At 40.7% G+C, this 22,189-nt stretch overlaps 1 long non-coding RNA gene across 1 annotated transcript in view; it reads right to left on the bottom strand.

Annotated features, from left to right (window-relative positions):
* Nucleotides 1-1,514: 1,514 nt before the first annotated feature.
* Nucleotides 1,515-22,189, bottom strand: part of LOC120793459 — a 70,963-nt gene continuing 50,288 nt past the window's right edge. The window contains exons 3-4 of the long non-coding RNA XR_005707989.1: nucleotides 4,411-4,517; nucleotides 1,515-1,845 (exon numbers count right to left, since the gene is read on the bottom strand). This is a non-coding gene — a long non-coding RNA (uncharacterized LOC120793459). The remainder of the gene's footprint in view (nucleotides 1,846-4,410; nucleotides 4,518-22,189) is intronic.

The following is a 22,189-nucleotide window of genomic DNA, read 5'->3' as shown; positions in this document are numbered from 1 at the left end:
CCAACGCTTCTGTTGGCTTAGATAGTTTGGCCATTTTAATTCTTCTGAGAAAGCAAACATTGTTGTCACTTTTCTCATTCCTCTGTGTGTGTCATTTCTTTTCATTGCCAAGGTTGATAATCTTATTAGCAATGTCTTTTTACAGTAGGTAAAAGTTTTTGCTGCCACACTGATTTTTGATATATTTTATTCATCAGTCGTGATTCTCACATAGCCACACATTTACACACATTTGCTCATGCACACAGACACACAAGCAAACACTCACATTTTTCCATTAATCTCACAGCTATCTTGAAGTGGATTATTCTGAATTTATCCAACAGCCCTCTTCATATCTTTGTGACTTTGAATTGGGATATTGCTGGATGGACCACTATCAGAGCAGAATTATTTTCCCAACTCCAACAGAGAACTGAGCATTGAAGGGCTATATTTTACCATTGCATCTATAGATGTGCAGCATTATAACTCATGAGTGGCACCTAATTTCACACAGCCTAATGGCTTGACACTGAGAGCACACTGGGGATCCAGGCAGGGGAGCTTCCCTTCATTTTTTTGGTCTAAGTTTTATGAGATACAAGGATTAGGGTTGATTGAAAGTCACAGTGAGCTGCTGCACAGCACTGCAGTACATATAAGGTTTTACATTAAACTTTCCTCATTGGTAACTTAATTCTATTAAGTGTTACACAGGCAGCCCATGTTATATCACTTTGATTTATGTTTTTACAAATACTGCAAGCTCAATTTGCGGTGCCCAGTAAAAATCTGACAAGTCAAAGATAAGTTCAGATGTGGGTCATTCTACTTCCCCCTCCCAAAAAAAAAAAAAAAAAAAAAAAAATCACCCCAGACTGCAGCAGCTTTGTGATATTTAACTGATTTAGATAAAGAGAAGCAGACACTGAGGCACAGTCTACTCTTCAGTGAACTTATCTTACCCGCCTGGATGTGACAGACAGTGTAGCCCTCCAGCTTAGTTGTCATACACCAGCGACCAGTCAGATCTCGTCAGGTTGCATGATTGTATAATTGTGTTGTGACACCTTGAACCCGCCAGTGGTATATAACCATGTTAATTTTCTGATAGCACACTGTGGGCCGTTAGAATCAGAGTTATGATGGGTGTAATTTGTGCCTCCAACGGCAGAGTGAAAGGAGCGGGTCATCAGCAGGATAAATACAAATTAAAATTGATGCAGGTCTCATTTCTGCTTGACCAGTTTGTGTTGGGAGGCTGCAGAGAGCTAGGAATGGTACACTTGCCTTTTTTGCCATTTGGTCCTCCATTTCAATTCAGGGCCCGAAGGCAAAAAACTCCAAATAAAATGCACCTGCCCAAAGATGTGCTGCAGTATCACAGGCTTGATAATAAAGCTCGGAACACTAGAAGTATGGGTGCTTTTATAGTTCACAAATTCAAGTTATGCCTCTATGAAGATTTTTCTCATATGAAGTTTCTAACCTCTAATTTCATGTCAAAGCTGTACCAGACAGAAAAGGAAAACAGAAAATAAAAAACAGAAGCGCAGGGTAGATTGTTGATATTTTTCCTTTATCAGTTGTAAGATTGGACATTGGACACTTTAAATGAAAAGCTAGTGATTTGTGAAACAATGTATGAGTGACAGCTTCATTTTGATTTCTGTATTAGCTGTTTGTTGTTGTCTCTGGATGCATGTGAACCTCAGTGTCTGTGTGTGTGTGTGTGTGTGTGTGTGTGTGTGTGTGTGTGTGTGTGTGGTACGTCCAGCAGAGGCAAAGAGGCATCCTCCTGAACTCCTGTCACAGCTTCTCTGACTGGGAGTTCAAGAGCTCTTCATTACAGCCCCTGCGCATCTGAGGGAAAGAGAAACAATGCTTAGAGCCCAGTGCACATAACCTTTCCATTCAATCAGCAGTTCAAACTGTCTCCCACCACTGCAAATCATTCTGTTTCTAGCCAGTCAAGTGCACCACTGTGTCAAAAAGCCTGCTATCACAAATGGATAAAAATATCTTTACTGTATTGACCTACAGAAAGAAACCTAAATGATCATTTCGGAAGTAAAACTCATACTTTTGCGTGATCGTTAGGTGATATAGGAACTCTGATTGAAAACGGTTATCACATTTTAACTACTGCCTATCTGAAATATGTACATTTATGGAAATAAGTGGTAAAACTATCCTGACAGCACAATGCCAACGTGAAACAAAGGCTCGTCAGTAATGTTTTACACAAATCCACTGATATAATAATTATACTATCCCCAGTCTTTAGTGGAGGTTGATTGTTCTCGCTGTGAGCTAACACACTTAATTGTAGTATGCAAATGAGAGCAATTACAAAGCTTTTAGGTGAAGAGATGACAGCTGAGGTTTGTTTTATTGGAGGCCTCACCCAAACAGTTGTCATGGAAACCACATAAAGTAACGAACTGTCAAACAGATATAATCTCATGATATGTACAGAAATTGCCTCCTCTCTACTTTGTGTTCCATGAACTGATCCATATGAATGGGAGATTTTTTGATTACTGTCAATTTGTGGCGTGCAAAGGAAAAGAGGATTTGTTTGAGGGAAAGAAATGTTGGAATGGATTCAAAAATCCAAACCAAAGCCTCATAAGAACGTAATATGCTCTCACACACAGTCCGAAATGCTTTGAGCTTTGTGTAGTGTCAACGATTAGTAACATGTATCAAAAAGGAATTTCTGACAATTATTTTCATAATAGTCATTCGGCACACATGAAGTCTATGAATTGAACAAAATGGCCCCCACTTAACATCTGTTCTACTGGTAAGCAATAGGTTATTGGCTATTCATACGTGGATGTTTTATTTACTGTACATCAAACAGACTTTTACACAGTCTACACTTAATCTAAACTGATCAGGCTTTATTTAGGTGAGTGCTTATTCAGTTCAGTGGAACCACCCAGAGTCACCTTTTCAAACGGCTGATGACATGACAGTCCTAATAATGGCGTTGATGACTGTCTACAACATGAAAGAGGACACTATCTTTCCAATTAAAATCATCATTGCCATTTTTCACCATACATCATTTTGTAAAAAAAAAAAAAAAAAAAAAAATCTACACCTGCTGTTTGATGAAGTTGCGCAATTTTTAAATTATATACTTTAACTTTTTTTTTTTTTTTTTTTCAAATATAATCAGTCCTAAATTAGACTTTCCCCATTCTATCTTTGTTTATCCCAAATTATAGCAAATGACACAATCACTGCTGCTGGCATGCAAAGCAAAAAGTTGCGGTCTAAATTTGGTCAAATTTTCTATAACAATCTATATTACAATTACTCTTGTGCAGGCTTTCATGAATTAAATATGAGTTGTGTCTGAGAATGAGATGTTATAGAGGTAAATGACAAGAGGCAGCCTGTAATTGAGGTGGTGGCAACACGGGCCTACTGAACTAATCCCTGACTCGGTCATGTGACGGGCTGTTCGCCAATGGCGGGAGTTCTTTTTACCACAAAGCCAGGGCAGCTGGGAAAATTGATTTCTCATCTGAGCTGTATTTGATAGCTTTTGAAATCAAAAATTGAAATTAACTAACCTACGCCCCATCATTACAAAAGAGCAAATTAAACTGCGCAACAGCAGTTCCTCAGAGCACTGGAAGCCTGTGATGGAAACAAATTCGACGATGTGAGCTCTTCTTGGCCCGTGACTCTCATACTTTCTGCCCAGTATATTAAAAACAATAAATAAAATGTTTAATGTCTGGTTTTCTTTTAATGCACACAACCAAACAACTGCTTTTTTAAAAATAAAATTTACAACACATTTTACAGCAAATTTGCTCAGTTTGAGTAAAAAGAATTATGTTTTAATTCAAATGACAGATTTTGTCATGTGGTTTCTTTTGTACATGCCATCCTGTTTAAATTTTATTTTCTGGAAATATAATAATTTTCAGTAATTTAAAATTTGCAATGCAGAATAAAAGAGTACATCATCAGGAATACCATATAAATAATCAATAGGTAGAGTGAATTTTTTGAGTGCAACACCTAAATTTTATTGATTCAGTAGATTAGGCAGCTTTCTGAGTCTTGGTAACTTGTGATTAAATATTGATTTAAAAAAAAAAAAATTAAGTATTGTATTTAGTTGTAGGGAAATTAACCTTTAAAGACAGAAGAATTTCCCAGTAAAACTATTACACCCGCAAAAACTACGAGTGACTAATTTACTATTCATTTTTGGAACAATCCAAACAGCAACTCAACATGCATTCAGGAGTAAACTATCTTTGTGAGAGTGAGTGAAAGTGGACAAGACGTGAAGCAAGACAAGGTAGCTGGTTGCGCTGACAAACGACATGCCGAAACAGATGTTCCTGCAGGTGGACATGAAGATCAATAGGCGTTGGAGAGCAGCTAGATAGTTACCTGAGCTGTTGGAACTTGTAGCAGATGTTAAACAGACTGATGCCCTGGAAAGCTGATCAATGGACAGGAGGCAGATGGAGGAGAACATGGAGGAGTGCTGGGAGGCGCTGTTAGCAGAGAGAAACATAAAATAATGGGAGTCACATTTGATATGCAGATGGGCGCCTGTCCACGACGTTAACCCATCAACACAAAAATAATAGGCTTCAACTTTGGGGAAACTTCAACTCAAGCCAACACTCTGCTCCCGTCATCGACTTCTGTGTCATGCTAATTACTGGTGAATTTACCTCGTCAAAGTCAGGATCCTGTTCGGTGATTATTTGTCCCATATCATAATTCTAAACAGGTAGGTTAGGGCAATGCGATGACCATTATCGAATGTGAGAAACAAGAGATTCAGCAGTTTTTCTGGGCTAAAAACTTGCCTAATTAGCAGCGGTAAGAGGTAGTGTCAGGCTATGATCTAACAGACTATCACCTTTACCTCTCATTAGTGAATTAAATACACACTGAAAATCCCAGAGCATCTCTTGGCCATCACTACTGGGTATAACTAGTGTGTTATCAATCTTATTTTACAAGCAAGCCTGTGTCATAAAAGACATATTTGCAGTGTTGTAGGGGAAAATATTTTTGAGGTATTTTAAAAATACAATAACCAAGAAATATAATTAAAAATATTCATTTGGCAGCTTGAACATGTCACATAAATTACATTTAGAATATGACACAATGTTCTTAATGCACTGAAAAATGAAATCTTTGGACTTTAATCAGGCAATTTCAAAGTCAAATTAGGTTTGCATTTAGTAACAAGTGCGACGTCTTTCTCAGTTCTTTCCCTAAATACTGTACCCCTGCATGAGCACATGCACTGATCCACAGAGACACACGCTTACTATACACACACACACACACACACAGATCTTCTGACATCCAGCGTCCCACCGGCCTTGCTGTCCGAGAAGCAACTTGAACTAGGCGATAACCTGATAGACCTTATCTTGTCTTCCCTGGGTCTCAGTGAAGCCTGAAGACGACACTTCAACTGCACAGCATCCCCCTAGAGTCCTAACCTTCCCCTCATCTCTCCTCGCCGGGATCGGCGCCTGAGAGCTGTCAGCGGCCTGTTGCTTATTGATGTTTCTGCATGTTTTATGTCTTTCTGAGATATGACGGCCCTGACACAGTGCTGATTTCAATCAGCTTGCCACATATCGCAGAGAGTGACAGCTTGGGAAAGTAAGGAGGACAAAAAAAAGAAAAAAAAAGAAAGAATTGGTGGGGATGTCATTGGCTCAGATCAGCTCCGGCCTTGTCTCTGACCGGGGATTCTCCTCCCTTCTAATGAAAATGTTTCATTCACATCTCACATCTCATGCCTCCCTCGCTGATGAATTCAATAGAAGAAAAAAGAGAAACGAATAGTGAGGGAAAGAAATTCAGCTTTTGTCAGATTGGGGAGGCAAGAAGAGAGGATGACCCCTGAGCCAAAGGTTTTGACACTGCATCAATCCCTTTAGGGGTGAGGCCTGCTGGACCAGCTCTGGCTGAAGATTACTGCAGCACATCTGAGGGATGGCAGCTCTATCTATTTCACACATTCTATGCAGAGGAGAGCCTTGTATGCTTTGGATCCTGAGCTGCCCAGTAAATTAGGTCTGAGATCATTCCATGGAATGAGGGGAGCTATCCAAGGCAATTCAAATCCAAACCATTGACAGAGAGCTTACCGAATCCCTGAAAAAAAAAAGAGACACATCTACTCCCTCTTTCTCTTTATGATACCAACCAGAATGTACCGTGGGTAATCCCAATAAGGCTCTTTACTTGCAAATTCAAGTATATGCACACATGTACCGATAAGACGCTCCCACGCAGCTTCCTCACATACGTGTTATTGACAAGCACATCACATTTGTTCGGCTCACGCTGCTTCTTGTCCCAATCTGAAGTAATATCATTGACTTATTAGGTGGTGCGACGGAAAAATATGCTGTGGTGATAATTGTAAATTTTCAGAGAGATTTCAGACTGCTGGGGATTCTTGTGTTCAAATATGGTTCTAAAACCCTCTGGGCTATACAGATTTTTTACTGTTTTATATTTCTATGTTACCCATAACAATGTAGATTTAAAAGAATAAGATAATAAAATATATATTCTCCATTATTAGGATTCTTTAATTATTCTGTATGTTCACTAACAGCACTTCTTGGTATATATGTTTAATATCTGTACGCTATTTCTTTTTCAAAATTATTGTTTTTCTCATCTTTATTTTCTACAATGTTATCTCCAAATTTAACTTAATCTAAACTGGACTATAAAGTTAAAAAAAAAAAAAAAAAAAAAAAAATCTCAGTCTTTTCAAACTTGTTTTTGTCTGAATCTGATAAAGCGCAATTTATTCACTTCTGTTTTCACTGAGAGATATCAAATTAATAGCTCTAGTCGGGGTACTTTACTTTGAGAGCGTAGTCATATTTCACTTTCAGTTTTTTATAGAACACAATTACTGCAACCATAATGAGATTGAAAATAAAGGCTAAATTAGCTGTCATTAAATTATTTCAATTTCCTTTGCCTAACAGAAGATTGTGACAGGTGTCATAGTTGCCGTTATGTTTGGTTTCACAACATGTTATAATGGATAATTGATCCATCAAAAAACATCAAGCCAAGGCAATAACTGGCTTGAGACTAGCGTACTGAACATGCAGAAAATCGAATTTAACCCCATGTTGACTAAGACACTCCCTTGCTCTGTCGATCAAGCATGTCTCTCCTTGACAGCTCTGTTCGCATGTTGTTAAATAATCTAAAGAGAAAAAAGAAACATGAAAGAAAAAGCAGTCTCAGAGGAACTGTCACAGAGAAAGGAAAATGCCATGGGGGGCGAGGAATGCCTTCAGTCGCGCAGCTTTTCACATTTTAATTTCAGTCTGCGGGACTGACTCATGGTAGCGCCTGAGTGAGTGGGTCCTGGGAGTCAGGGCTCGCACTGACCCCTGAGCATAGACAAGCCCAGAGAGATGTCAGCTGAGAGCTCCTGAGGATCACCAGGCTGCCAAGCGCTTTGAAAGCTGCTGCCAATTCAGCCTAAGTTTCAGCTGAATGGTCGCTACAGAGAAGGGGAGCGACAGCAATAAAAACAGGTTGCAAAAGGAAGAGAATTTGCTTTCAAAATGTATTTGGCATTTGACCTTGCATCCAACCCTGTGGCCTCTGTCTTTGAAGCTGAGCATATTTTTTTTGAGAGACACTGATAGAGGGGAGGGTTTTAGGGGTGGACTTGGGGCCTGTCAGTATAAATATATTAATAATCTGACAGCTTCATCTGCTTTTGAGGGCTAGACTTGACAGCTTCACAATGGCCTGCGCTGTAGTCCTTCTCCTACATGTCTAGCTTTCCTGTCTGAACAACACAGAGAGTTTATTAAGACATCACACTCCTGTGAAGTATTGATTTTACACCAGTCTCTGTCACTTACTGTATTAGCCAGAGCAGGAGCTCTAAAATAAACTATGACAGCTGCATGTAACCTGCTGAATATGTTTGAGAGTACTGCTCAATTCAGGTAAATTTACTTTTTATTTTGTTGAACATCTTTAATCTAATAGCGCCTGGCCAAGTCCCGTGATCAAACATAAATACACAACAGAAGAAGACTTTGATTTTTTTTTTTTTTTTTTTTTAAACACAAAATTGAAATTTTTTGACAGCGACAAATGAAAGGAGAAATGCATTAGAGAAGAGATTGTTGCAATTAAGTATCTGCAGCTCAGGAAAAGGAGCGAATGCTATCTTGAACAATGGAGGGGGATGTGCATCTGCCTGTGGAAATGCGCCCCCGCCTCTCAGACAGTGGGTCTGTCCGCGGAGAGACAGAGGGAGAGAGGGGTCAGAGGGAGCACAGGTAATTGAGGTGTCCCCTCCCCTCCCTTTTTTCCAGGGCTTCTCACCCCATCCTTTCACCCCCCACCCTATCCACACAGCGGGCACAATTACGCTCCCCATCACCCGACCAGCTGGCCCCCGTGATCCCACACTTCTTACTAAACGCGACTCCATCAGCCCTTTCCCTCTTAACCTCTCAGCACCCGCTCCGGGGGAATGGTAAGGCTGCACACAAAACTGGGAAGAGAACTCAGACAGTGCTACACTTTTAACACTTAGCCCCCACCCCCCCCACCCCCCAAAAAAAAGAAGAAGAGAAGTTGAGTTAAATGCAGGTTGTGTATTGAGAATTAAACATGGTTTATGGCAGGTGCATGGAGCTGACATCTTGCTATATGAGGCTACAGACTGCAGCTCTGGAAAATGATTTAGCTGCCTGACGATTAAATTTAAGTGTCAATAGGAGGCTGTGGGTTTGTTGTAGTAAAACAGTGTCATTCTTGGTAACAAGACACTGCTCGTGATTTGATAATTAATTTTGCACTTTAAATTAGAAGAAATCTGACACATTTAGATAGATTTGAAGAAAATTGAAATCCTACTTTCAACAAGGAATAGCCTGTCCTACACCTAGTATGCTAACAATTTAAATCAAACTGTAATAGCTATCAACATGTACATTAATTGAGTGGCTTGAAATAGATTTCAACGCTCGGGCATCAGTCTGATCATATTTCTCAAACACGCTTCGAGTGTCTCTTGATAGACAGTGTTTTCACTCCATCCCTTCACATTAATGAGTGCGAAGGCTCTCTTGTGCGTTATTACCTGAAATAATACCATATGGTAAAATGTAAACAACATCTGCATATTCATGTCATAACTTCATCTGTTTAATTAGTTCCAGCAAAGCAGTTTACCCTCTGAGGCCCTCCCTGTCAGAGCAGTGATGGTAGAGCCGTGCCCTGCTGTCGGTCCTGACAGCCCTCCATTGTTCAGTCGACGCTCCTGCCCTGTCTGTTTAATGCCAGGTGCATCTTTACAGGCCACAGATCAGGTGGAGCGAGTTAGGGAGCTTTCCTTTACACTTAGACCAAAAGTGATATATCCCTCTTTAGCAAGGACACCTACAAATTATTTAAGGATGTATAAAAATCAGCCACTGTTAAGCATACACCTATCAACATATATGTAAAAGAGGTGAAGGGCAACTGTTTTCACTCTAGACTGCCACATTGTCAGAAAGAATGTCATATGCACAGCTCGGGTCAATCACGTGTAAAATAATCGCAGATACTGTTTATTTTTTCTATTTAAATTCTGTAAAAGATTAGACCAATTCAACAGACATACGCTTCATGAATAGGTGATCTTTGATATTTAACGCTGCTTCACAGTATTTTTATGCATGTTTAATTTGGCAATCAATATTTCTGTATATTATGGAATCCATGCTAGCAGTGCCAGCAAATTCGCAATATTTTATATCCTGTTTTTCTTTTCTTTTTTTTTTTTTTTGGACATTGGCTATGAAAAGTCATACAAACAAAGAAAAAATAAAGAAAAACAGGGCAATGTGGTATGAGAAGCTCGAGTGGGCATTCTCTAATTAAATTCTCCTTCATCAGGCGCTCGTTTGTGCACAAGCATTAATACTTTTGACCCCATGGAGCCCGAACATAACATGCCTGAGGAAGGAAAAAGAGGAGGGAAATGAAAGCGAAAAACATGAAGGAATATCTTATTAGGGGAGTCAGGCATGTTTTGGCCCTCGTTTCTTGATGGCTGCTCTTGGTGTCGCGACCTACTGGCGTCTAGCTAATACGACAGTGTACGCCGTGCCATTGTTCTCAATCAATAACTAATTATCAAAGTACTGGCTTCGACTCGTATTGTCCTCTTTGCTTGGAGCCCCTTGTTGTGGACTGAAAGACAGAAAGGGGGAAGAAAGGGGAAAGGAGGGTGGCTTTTGGCTGCACAGTGATGCTGCCGCCACAACATCCTCGCAAGCCTTTCAAGATACACTGTGCCGTCAGTTTGAATTACCATCCCCTACTAATTGATATGAATTAGAACAGAAGAATTATTGTTGCTGCTGAATGTCATAACGATATCCTCAAAGTAATCATGGGAGACAAAAAGAGAACAGCACAAAACACACAAGCAGACCAAATAAGAAAAGACAAATTAAGCCGACTCCTGCTAGGGACTTTGCAAACGAGGCTTTAGACAATGGGGAAAGAAAATTAGACTGCTACCAATCTGTATGTTTCATTATTTGAATCTTGTTTGCAAGTATGAACCATGATTTTAACTAAACAGAAAGGATTCTTTTTTCCAGAAAGACAGCATGAAGTTCTGCTGTACTTGTGAGCCATATCTTAACCATCAACAGGTTCAAACGAAGCACTCTAATCACTGATACAATGTCCTTTTATCACCTTGTCATTGTTGGTTGGTTTTTACAAATGAGCTGACAGAAATAGAGGAACCCAGTAATTCGTAGCTGGCAACACAGGGTGGATTGTGTGCTGGTGCCTGCCTGTCTCTGTGCTTCCTAATGGAGTGGGGAGTCCTGTCATCCCACGTGGCAACACAGTTCACTTCTCCGCAGTCCTGTTGGTGCCACTGGCACCAGGACTGGGGGCCAAAGCCCCCAGGAGCCCAGGGGGTGGCTGGTGCCCCAATGGCAGGCAGGGGTCATCCTAGTAAAAGTGCTGCCCTCAGGACAGTGAGTCTAATCCCACAGCAAGAGCATGGCAGCTGGAGCAGCCCATCCGTTCAGCCTGTGTAATGATATCACTTGCACTGGATCTGATGTCTGACCTCATTACCAGAGTTTAATTGCGTTGCTAACAGAGTTTCAGTTCTTCTTTTCTCTGTCCTCTTTCTGTTTTTGACAGCTCTCCAAAAGAATTTCTGTGATGCTTACAAAACTAAATTAATTTCCTATGCATTTGGTTTTGTTTACCATTATAATTAAAAAGAATATTACTAAGTCTTGGCTAAGCAGGTAAAATATGATTATGTGTAAATTTTAATTAGTTTAGGAAAGGAAATACTGTAAAATTAAATCCATGAATATTATTAATGTATTTATAAATTTTGTGAGAGCTCCATGATAGTTGGAAACGTTCAAAACTATAATGCACACTCACATATTGCATATATTTTCAAATAATTAAACTTTTAATTAAAAAAAAAATCTGTCAGAGAAATGTCATTTCAACTGAAACAACAATAAAAATATTTAACCATGCATTGTTTTTGTAAAAAATGACAGACGGTTATTGATAGGGGAATAATTTGAAATAGAAAGTAGGGTATTAAATCAGAAGTTCATTCACACCTTTTAAATATACCTGGTCCGTATCACATTATGTTTATTACAGATTAGTGTGAAAAAGCTTCACTACATATGTAAATGACCATGGAGTTCCTCACACTTCTAATTAGGTAATGATTTTTTAAATTCATTGCACTATTTATAAGCAATGATTTAAAAGTGACAATTTTACCTTTAGATTTTTATACTGGTGTTTACATTCAGAAAATTCATGTAAAGCTACATGTTCTGGATAACTATAGAACACTGGGCATTATGTCTCAGGGGAAATATTTCTTTTCTATTTGTGCAGGCTGTTTTGATGCTTTGAATCCAGAAAAGCCAGCCCCCGCCCCAATTTGTTGTGAGCCGTGTGACCTGAGAGCCAGCCGTAACCTGCCCTCCACTATGAAGAAAATAACTCTCTTTCATGCCATGATATCACATGAAATATGAATAATGAAAACAAACAGAGTTGTGGTGTAAATAGGAAGCATGACTGGGGCTTGGAGCTGCAGATACTGGCTTTGTTGCCTTGCTACCACCAGCCCTCTCCCTCCCACGCAGCTCAAGAGGCAGTGTCATCTTAGTTTCCTACTCGACGCCCAAGCTACAGCCCTCCGTAACCCGCACATCCTTAGGAAGATACCACTGGGTCGTGGGGAACGGGCCACCACTGTTAATGGGGTTGCTCTTTGAAGACATCACAACACAAGTAAACAGGGCACTCCGTTGTGTATTAAGTGCACTGAAACTTTGAGTAAAAGTATCTTGATGGGTAAAGGTTACAGGCAGAGGGTATCTGCGTGTGTGCATGCGAACAGTAGTCTGTGTACAGGTGCTGTGAAAGAGACAGTGTGCTGTATTGAAAATGCCTCATTACTACCCTTCCCATTTTCTTGGGCTCATATAGTGTAGCAATGTGCCCTTGAAAACAGACCCCAATTAATTCTTTGCATTGTGCATGCGGATAGATTTTCCAATATTCTCATCATGAAAGAGCAATTATAATTCCATGATTCATATGCACACTCCATTTGAAGCAGCTATCCTCGCCCATTGTCAGTTGTCAGAGTAGAGGATAAACCATGAAAAGGCCTAATCCTGCTATGGGCAGCAGGCTTTAATGAGCAGCCTGTCTCAGGCAGAGCCATGTGATACCCTGGCTGGGGCCAGACCAGTGCAACGTGGAGGTCAGCTCCTAATGGAGGGCTCCATGGCTTCCCCTCTGGAGAAGGGCGGAGCCCACTTACTTTGACCTGTTAAGTCAAGTTGCTCTCCTCTGACCCTCCAAAAGATGCCTGGATGTGGGAGATTGTCAGGGAAACTACAGCACAAACAGCCGTGCCGCCTGCAGGCAACGAGGCTAGCTAGAAATGAAAGGAGGAAAAAAAGAAAACGCCAGCTCAGAACAAGAGACTGGAGCCTGTGAAAGATGTAAATTCAAAGCAAAAGCAGCAGAACTTTAACCTATCGGCTATTATGCAGCAAGTGAAACAGAGCTGCCGCTTGGAATTAGGGGACAATAGGGAGTTCAGGCTAGGGGCATTTAACCAATGGACAGCTAGTGTATCAGATCCCAATCTTAATGACATCAGTGACCGAAGCTTTGCAGAAACTCTGATCTCTGGTGGCATAAAGAAAGGGTCACACCCAGAGGGGATTAGTAAAATATATGGAAAAAACGGAAAAAAATAGGAAAATATGAAAAAAAGAAAGGATAATGAAAAGAGGTTATGAGAAACCAAGGAGAATATTATTACTGGACTTCACTGAGATGCAGAGGGGAGGAAAAAGCTGTGCAAACAGTCATGGGACTGCAAAGTCAATAATATGTGCAATCTTCACAGACAGAAAGCTATAATCAAAAAAAATCCATATTGAAGGTGAATGCCAGAGTTTTTCAAAATGTCAGTGGAGTGTGTTTGCAGAAGGGCAGGAATGACAGATGAAGAGCAGGGAGGTGAGTGGCAGGGACACGAGGACAGGCGGACTCTGTGCTGATGAGGTCCTGGACACAGAGACCAGCCAAAGGGCAGCACCGGGCCAGTAGAGCACTCTGCCTCAGCCTGCTCCCTACAGAAAAGCCAAGAGGAGTCAGCAGTGCTACTGCTATCTAATGGGAACCATCCACTTAAAATTCATAGGTTAACAAGACAGTAGGCAGTCTGGATTGCAAAATGGTAGCAAGAGTGATTTGTGAAGACACTTTAAATCGACAATTTTAGCGATGATAAAATAAATTTTTCCTACCTAGTACGGTCCTATAAAATACAATGCTTTGTACGACCAGGCAACATAGCAACTGAAAACTGGGCAATTGTGGAGGAAGTGCAGTTTCAGTGAATATAAGCAGTTAAGTTGTGTCATTTTAGAGATATAGATATTTTCCATTTTCAACTCTGACAAAGATGCAGTGAAATGGAGGGGCCATTTTTTTTCCCCCATTTCTGTCTCGTAAATCCTTTTCAAACGCAATTCCTTTTCTTCTTTTGAGGTCTTTTAAGTCATTATAAATGTTTTCTCTCTCCCTCTCTCTCTCTGTCTGTCTCTCTCTCTCTCTCTCCCTCTCCCTAGCTTTAGTTTTCTTGAATAAAATAAGTGCAGATTTGCTGGAAATCAGTGGCTTTTGTGTGTGGCTGCAGGAGCATGGTGAAATGTTTGGACACTAATACCCATTCATTTCGGTAGCGCCATAAATAAAAGCTGCCAGCTATGCGGCTGCCGTGAAGTGGTATTCTTTGGTGCCCAGCAGGATGTCCTGTTCACATTAGCGCAGCAGGGAAAACTGGCCGGAACAGCCAGACAACTAAATCAAGACATTGTCAACTTCTGACAAAATTGCTATAGGGGGGAGAACTGGTTTTAAGAGGAGTTGTGCATGTCTGGTTGTGTGCATGTTGCAGTGTCTGTGTGTGTGTCTGTGCGTGTGTGTCTGTGTGTTTGTAAGACAGAGAGAAACAGAGAGGGAGAGCAGGAGAATGAGAGAACAAGAGAGGCGTGGGGGAGATACATCTTTTCAAAATGCTGTATATTCTGAAAAAATAATTTCTAACAGAGTAACACCATGGGGCTGACATGAATGAGGAAATGTTCCTTGAGTGGAGAGACAGTGCTCAGCTCAAGAAATAAAACCTAAACCTCGACAAACACTCATGTCCTGCTGTGTTTTTTTCCCAATCCATGCCAAAATGCCTCACAGGATCAATTTTCCAATATGTACCAAAGTTTTGCAAGCTTTCAAATTTAGATATGATAGAAAATCACCTGCAATGTGTTCCAAATTTGTCACTGAGCTTGAATCCAGCCATTGGATTTTGACTTGTTTTTGGGTGACAAGGCTCTGGCCTCCAGTCATTCTGAGCCACCTAATTAACAACTGAACATAAGTCTCCTGTCTGCACATATAAACTTTACTAATCCCCCTCAACCAAAAGGGAAAAAAAAAAAGGATCAGAGGTAAATCTTTGAGCATCTGTGCTAAACTTACACCACGTCAGGGCAAACAGCACACATGTGACTGTCATAAAGCATACTCCTTTAAACAAAGTCCCAGCCCTGGGCTAGATTTGCAGGTGGTCGATTGCCTGGTCTTCACATAGGTTAACTCTTAGGGAGTGCTAAAAGCTGCAGGTCTGAAAGAGAGTCCTATCATCAGAGGAGGCCTTAGTGCCAACAAGACCCAGATAATGTCAACTCTGACCTCAGTTAAGTACATAACACAGCAAGAGCTCTTGGATGTGCTGCCCAGAACAATGTACGGGGAGAAGGGAAATGCTGCGCCAGGGCCACAGCTGGGACATACCATGCCAGTGGGCCTGCCATTTTGATTAGGGGTAAGTAAGCCTTTTAACTTAGTAAGACTGAAAAGAAAAAAAAAGAAAGGGTGGAGTTTCTATTCATATCTTTTCGGCCTTATAAAACCTACTTGACAACACAGTGGTTCAACACTTCCCTACAATGGGGAAGTGAACCATTACGGTGCATGTCAGAGGACTAATGTGTACCGCAGATTATAAGTGGAGGAAAAGAATGAAATGAGGTTTGGCAGTGCCACCGTGAGGTTGCGGCTGGATTTTGTGTATCTCGAGGCATCCTGGAGCCCGTCCAGACTGCCCCTCTTTTGGAGTTCTGTGAACTGGAGATGAGGAGTGCTCCCTCTTTCTGCAGGCTCTAAGTTCGAGTCTTTGCTGTAGGGTTCAGTGGACCTTGAGAAAACACCAGTGAATCCGTCACCATCATCCCTCCTGGGACAAAGCTGGCTGGCCACTTCTGAAGCGCCAGTGACCCAAGGCTTGAACCCTGCTGCTCTCCATTCCCTGCCCTACGCAGCCACTGGGAATCTATGACCTCAAGTTCATCGGGAATCACACACTTGCATGGCAGCTTCAAAAGCAATGGCTGGCTCTGTCGTGTTTTTAAACTGTGTTGTGCCCTCCACCGGCTCTGCACAAATTAACAAAACAAAATATTGATAATTCTGAAACAGAGACAGCGTGCTTATTTATTTTCCAGGAAGCAAAGACATATCACGGAAACAGATCTCTGCTTTTTTTTTTTAAACATTTGGGTCTCCACATCAAAAACATATCATGAAAATATGAAAACAGTTTTGATTTTGTAATAGCTTTCTTACTGCATCCAAGCCCAGATGGTTCTTAATTGGTTGGCAAAGGGAGCAAGAGGTCTTTTTTTGAGGCGTGAGTGTGTGATTGTTGCTGCTGAATTGCTGCTGTGAAAGGCTGGCTGCGTGATGTGGAGATGGAACAGTGTGAGAAGAGGTCACACAAAGGAGCCACCAGCCTCGCACGCGGGGGGATACTGGGGGTGCATGATGTATGTCTGTTGGGAGGGGGGGGCTTAAGATGAAAAAGTGGAGACATGGAAGGGTGGTGGACATACAGAAAATCTACTAATAGAATGAGAAATTCATTAAGACTGTTTTATCCAGTGACAACAGTTCTGTCATGTACTATAATGCTGCCCAGGCACAGTATTTATATTAAACACTTTAACATCTAGAAAAAGGTGAATTAACCAAAACCACAGTTACTTAAACTATGGTAGTTTTTGGCTATCTCTGTAAAATATGTCTAATTACCATTTATGCACATTAACATAAAAGCCATTTCCCCCCAATACCATTATTACCACTTACTGCCAAGTATTTATATTATGGCCTGTGAAGAAATACATACATAAAAAAACAAATTCTTCCTATTAGGGGTGTATTGGTACATGTATTTAACACAAACAAGTTGGTACAGGAAGTTCTTTCAATAGAAAACTTTTTTTCTGGTTTGGTACAGAACATGAACCAAATAATTAAAGGGCTATTACTGTAAAACAGTCTAATTAAAGTCGGCATCTTGGAACATGCAGAGCATCAATTTAAATGTTTCACCCAGACAGGTTTGGGAGTGTGCCAATTGTTGACTGTTACAGTAACAACACCAATTACAGTGCATAACTTACAGTACTAGCTTAGAAAATATACTAGCTAGCATCATAAGATGAATGCAAGTGAGAGGCCAGAGAAGAAAAAGCCTCCCATGTAATAAATATCCACTGTTCAGAGCAATTCCCAGTAAATTCTAACAATCCTGGATAAGAAGTTGTGGACAAAAGGAAAACTATGTAAGAATAAATTTTATCTTCTTTTTTTTCCCACCGTGACAAAAGTTCTTGACCCCAAAACAGTACACAGCGAATTGTAGTGTGCACTTTTACACTCCTATTCTATATAGTAAACTGAAAGTACTTCACCTTATTTCAACACACTGTTGACTCCCACAGCTGCATTATTACACATATTCCTTGTAGGTCAAATAAATTTAACTGAGCTGTCTTTGCTTAATAAAACCGGCTCTGAGAGGGGAGATATAACAAGGAAAGATGAAGACCTAACACTTGTGCTACACCTTCTAACAGGATGTCTTTATGAGCAAAGGGTAAAATTAAGCTGTGTCAAAATGGCAGGCCATGGGAGAGGTTGCAGTAGACATCAAATCAACAGCAGTCCAATACACGATCCCATTATCAATGACACTATATGGGTGCCCCGGGCCAAAAGTCCTCTGCACTGCAGAAGTTAAGGTGTTGCTTGATTCATTAGTGCCCGTGTCTGTGCCGAGGTGATGACTCTCTCATTGTCCTGAGAGGAGTGAAAACTGGAATGTCTTTTCTTCCTGTCAACACTATGTCACTTTAATTTCTTTTTCTGACGCCCAGTCTTGACACCTGGAAAGGTTTGACCGAGCATGGTAGCAAGGGATCATAGGAGAGTCCTATTTAAAGGGAGTGGTTGACACTGTTGACATTTCATTCTCCCTCTTCCTTGCAGCCTCACCTTTTCTTGTGAGAATAGAAAAATACATTGCATTAAAGGTAGATAAGTTGTTCATTGTTTTAAAGACCAGATACTGATCAGTCATAACTCAGATGTTCCTTAAGAATTTGGCCAGACACTGACACTATCATCTGCGTGTTTGAAACTGATCACAGCTGGCCAAGGGAGGTATTATAGATATTAAAATATCTTGCAGTAAATTAAATTAAAGATGCAATCTCACTCACATTATTATTAACATGACTAAGAGGCAGATTTATTCAGGCAATTTCATTGATTAAAATATACTGCAGTCAAACTAAACAAAATCGTTAAAAGAATGATTGTAATGCACATTATTGTCTAGTATTTGTGTTGAAACATTTACAGTATGAAGTCACCCATAACACACTCTTAGAATATAATAGCTGTCAATGGATGCATAGTGCTAATAATGTAACGTGCCCCTCCCTAAGGGAGCTGATCTCCTCATCTGGGTCATGGTGAGTATTAAAAGGGTTAAGGGTGCACAGTAAATTTATTGTGGGTCTTCCAGCACCAATGGGCCGGAGCACTAATGGATGACCTTGGGGTTTGGCTGTTCCAGACTTGAGGAGATCATGTCTCACCACCTCCCTACCACCAGTATGACCCTGGCCCTCTCTGCCCCTGGCCTCAACCTTTAACTCACTGATCTTTGACCAAATTATTAAGCAGACACCTGCTTTCCGGTGTATGGTCAGAGTGGGGGGAGGACTCACTCTGGGTACTCTAATTTGATGTAGATGTGTGGTGTGACAGTATCCATCTCGCCAAAGATAAACCCATCTGTTAGACTTCCCAGCAGGATGACTTTCACTGACACCTGCATGCAGTGTAATCATTTTACTGTTTACACTGCTGTAATATAACTTAAAAATGTAATTCGCCTAAGTAATTTTAATTTTAAATTTAGCATTATTATTTGAATTCTAACATTATTATTTGAATTCATACAATGATATTGATTTATGACGACATTATCGCCACACAATGCTGCATATAATTTATAAGGACAAGTCCCTGCGTGAGGGGACCAGTATTTTTGGGAAATTAACTTGGGCCCTGTGGCAGTTGGTTCCAGTGAAATTATGTCCTGTTTCATCCGATATATGTACAATAACTTTCAGGTACAGTCCTCCAAGACAGACAAATTGTAGTAACCTATACCTGCTACTAGGTTCCTGCTACTAGGTTTTGATAGCAAATGAACAGCTCAATCCAACTAATTTTCTATTCATGTATTTCACCCTCAAAGCTCATTAATAACAAGATAAACTAGCCACTTCGATGTATCATTTGTACATTATAAAAGGCAAAGGGATAAACACATACGCCATGACTTTGTTTTCATTTACATTATTACCATTTCATTTTCATATATTTTTTTTTTTTTCTGAGACCAAAAAATTCACACAATCACATATTCATGCTACACACATACACACACACAGTAACCCTGAAAGTGGAGGTGGGCCAGAAAATTTTGTGAATTTATCCAATATGAAATACAGTCCTCCTTCAAGGGCACTGAGGTACAGGGACCAGCCCCAAAGACTGCTATGGACCTAAGGGACTAGTATGTGTCAAACTTGAGGGAAAAAGGAGAGAAAAAATCCTGCCATTAAGGTATAGCTTGGAAATGACACTGACCCAGGTCTGCCATCTTGAATTGTCCCACCATCTGCACAAATGTGAACTTTGCCTTTAAATCCTGGCTTCTCAATTAACATGTCCAGCTGGGTGGAGAATTCCGTCAGCTCCCTAATATCATTACTGCCACACCAGACTGTGATATAAATATTAAAAAAGTGCCCAGAGCTCTCTGCTTGCTATGTGAGAGATTCTACCTCTTGGGTCATAATGAAGTGCACCCATATAGCAGGCTAACTGCAGCACACGTGGTCTTATTAGGGCTCCTGCAGACCGTAAGACAGAGAGGATAAATGTTTTGGGCCATCTTTTTTTTGTGAGTTTTTATTCTCTTTTACTGATGGGGGATCTTAGACACAAGACAGCACCTATATGGCAAAACAACATATCCACCAATGCTCTACGACAGCAGAGACTCAAGCCTCTTTGAGATATTCTAGTGGTCACAAACAAAGAGGGTTTAGAAAGCATCAAGTCTTATTCCAAAATGCAAGCTGTGTGGTCTTTGTGATAGCCCCATTACAGCATGAAGGACTCTTACTTTAGGCAGTATGTCTGCGTGTCTCTGTCTGTGCTTGCTTGTATGGATAACTGTACTTTCCAGGAAAAGAGATCTTAAGAGGAAGTCTTTGAATGTAGGACATTGGCGCTGTAGCGGTTAATCTCCCCCCACGGCTTTACAGACGGCTGTGGATTTAGGAGTTGGCATCATAACTGACCAGTGCTGTTTGATTAGATAACAGGGGATCGACTGCAGGCATCAGTGGTCCACCGCGCTGAAATGAAACAGTTTGCTCTTCGCCCGTTCTGCTTAGAACACGATGGGGGTGATTCTTCAACACTCTGATGCCACAAGCTGCCAAGCAGCGTCCACCAGAGCGATACCACGATCATGGCGATACTACTGAAAGCACCAGCTTGTACCAGATGTTGGGAATTAGCTGTCCCTTTGGCTGTCATGGGTTGTGCCCTGCAGCTCTCCTTGAGACTCAATGTGTGGGATTGCAGGTGTTGATGAGTTGCCAAAAGGGGCATGGAAAGATACTTAGGTTTAAAAGAAGTGGCAACTACACTGTTACAGCGAAAACTGCAGTCTGCACTGACCATGTTTTTTGGCTTTTAAGCCAGTCACAGTGTAGCCAAAGATGCAGACTGGCTCATTATGCTTGGTGAAGATGCTGACCAGAAGAATAGCCTTTTGTCTACATTTGATAGTAAGAGAAGTGATGCACCGCATGGATGAGTACTCTGAGGGGACAGACTGAGGAGCAGGAGGCTCCACATTTCCTGCAAAACATTTCCATTGTTTTTCGATTTCCATTTCTATCGCAAAGCGTGTTGCAAATAATCCCCAACATTTGTGTTGTACACTATATAATCATCGTTCTCCTCTGACTGCTATTGTGATTTTATTGTGAGTTTAAATACTGCAAGGGAATCATGCTGAATGTTGTAACTATGTTAATCTATATTTAATTCAAGTTCTCTGAAGGCTTGTATGGCAGTAGCAGGACTGACTGGTTAAGCTCGGCCCTCGCTGTACTGTGGTGGAGGGTCTTTGTTCCCTAAAACGAAATATACTCTTAGTGCATAGGGGTGGATGTCACTTCAGATACAGATGCATTTGGGGTCTGCATGGGGGGAAATAATGTGCAACAATGATATCTTTGATCATTGCTAGAACTCCCCAACACAGGAACTGTGTCGAGTGTGGTTATCATCAACCCCTTTCTATTCCCCCAGCACAAATCATTTCATGGCTCCTTCATCCCATGTGCCGAACTGGGTTTCAAAAGCAATTTCAGCTGAAAAATAAGGTGCTTTTCTTCAATTTCAAGCCATTTGTATCAGGGTTAGTGTTGTTTACCTAGCTAGTACACTGGTATTTACATACCTCTTTAAAGAAAAAAATGGCCTGGTATGATTTATGGACTGCAGCAAGAGTGCAATTTTCTATGTCGTACACCTAATCTGAGAGGGTATGGAGAAAGGTCACATTGACCATACAAATACCATGGCCCTTCCACAGAGAGTGGGTGGATATTCATTCTCTTTAAAAAAACGTCAGTTAGGTCTGATTTATGATATGCAGAGCACACCGGGCTCGACAACACCCTTGCTTTCAGCATTATATCTGGGCCAATGTTGCACAGTGAATAAGAAAAGAGAATAATTTGTCCAAAACTACTGTCTTTGATAACACCAGTTATTTTGTCTTAGTTCTGCAGTTTTAGTTCTTTTCTTAGTTTGCTTGTATAACAATGAAAAGAAAAATAACAAAAGCAGCAAATAATGTGAAATAAATACAAAGAAGAAAGAGAGACAAAAAGAACTGGAGAGACATGCTGTCAGGTGTTAGGATCAATGCCATGTTTTAGAGTTGTAACCTTTAGCCTCCCCCTTGACACCAGTGTGATATGATACCATGAGACTCATAGAGATGGAAAATACATTTTCACGTACTTAGCGAATACGATACTGCTATGAGGCCTTCTCCTCAATTTCCCAAACACATCTTTCCTTTATGATG

Source organism: Xiphias gladius, chromosome 8 (genome assembly GCF_016859285.1).
Source record: "Xiphias gladius isolate SHS-SW01 ecotype Sanya breed wild chromosome 8, ASM1685928v1, whole genome shotgun sequence".
Lineage (NCBI taxonomy): Eukaryota > Metazoa > Chordata > Actinopteri > Istiophoriformes > Xiphiidae > Xiphias > Xiphias gladius.
Note: the sequence above shows the minus strand (reverse complement) of the source record. Positions and strands in the feature narration are given on the sequence as shown.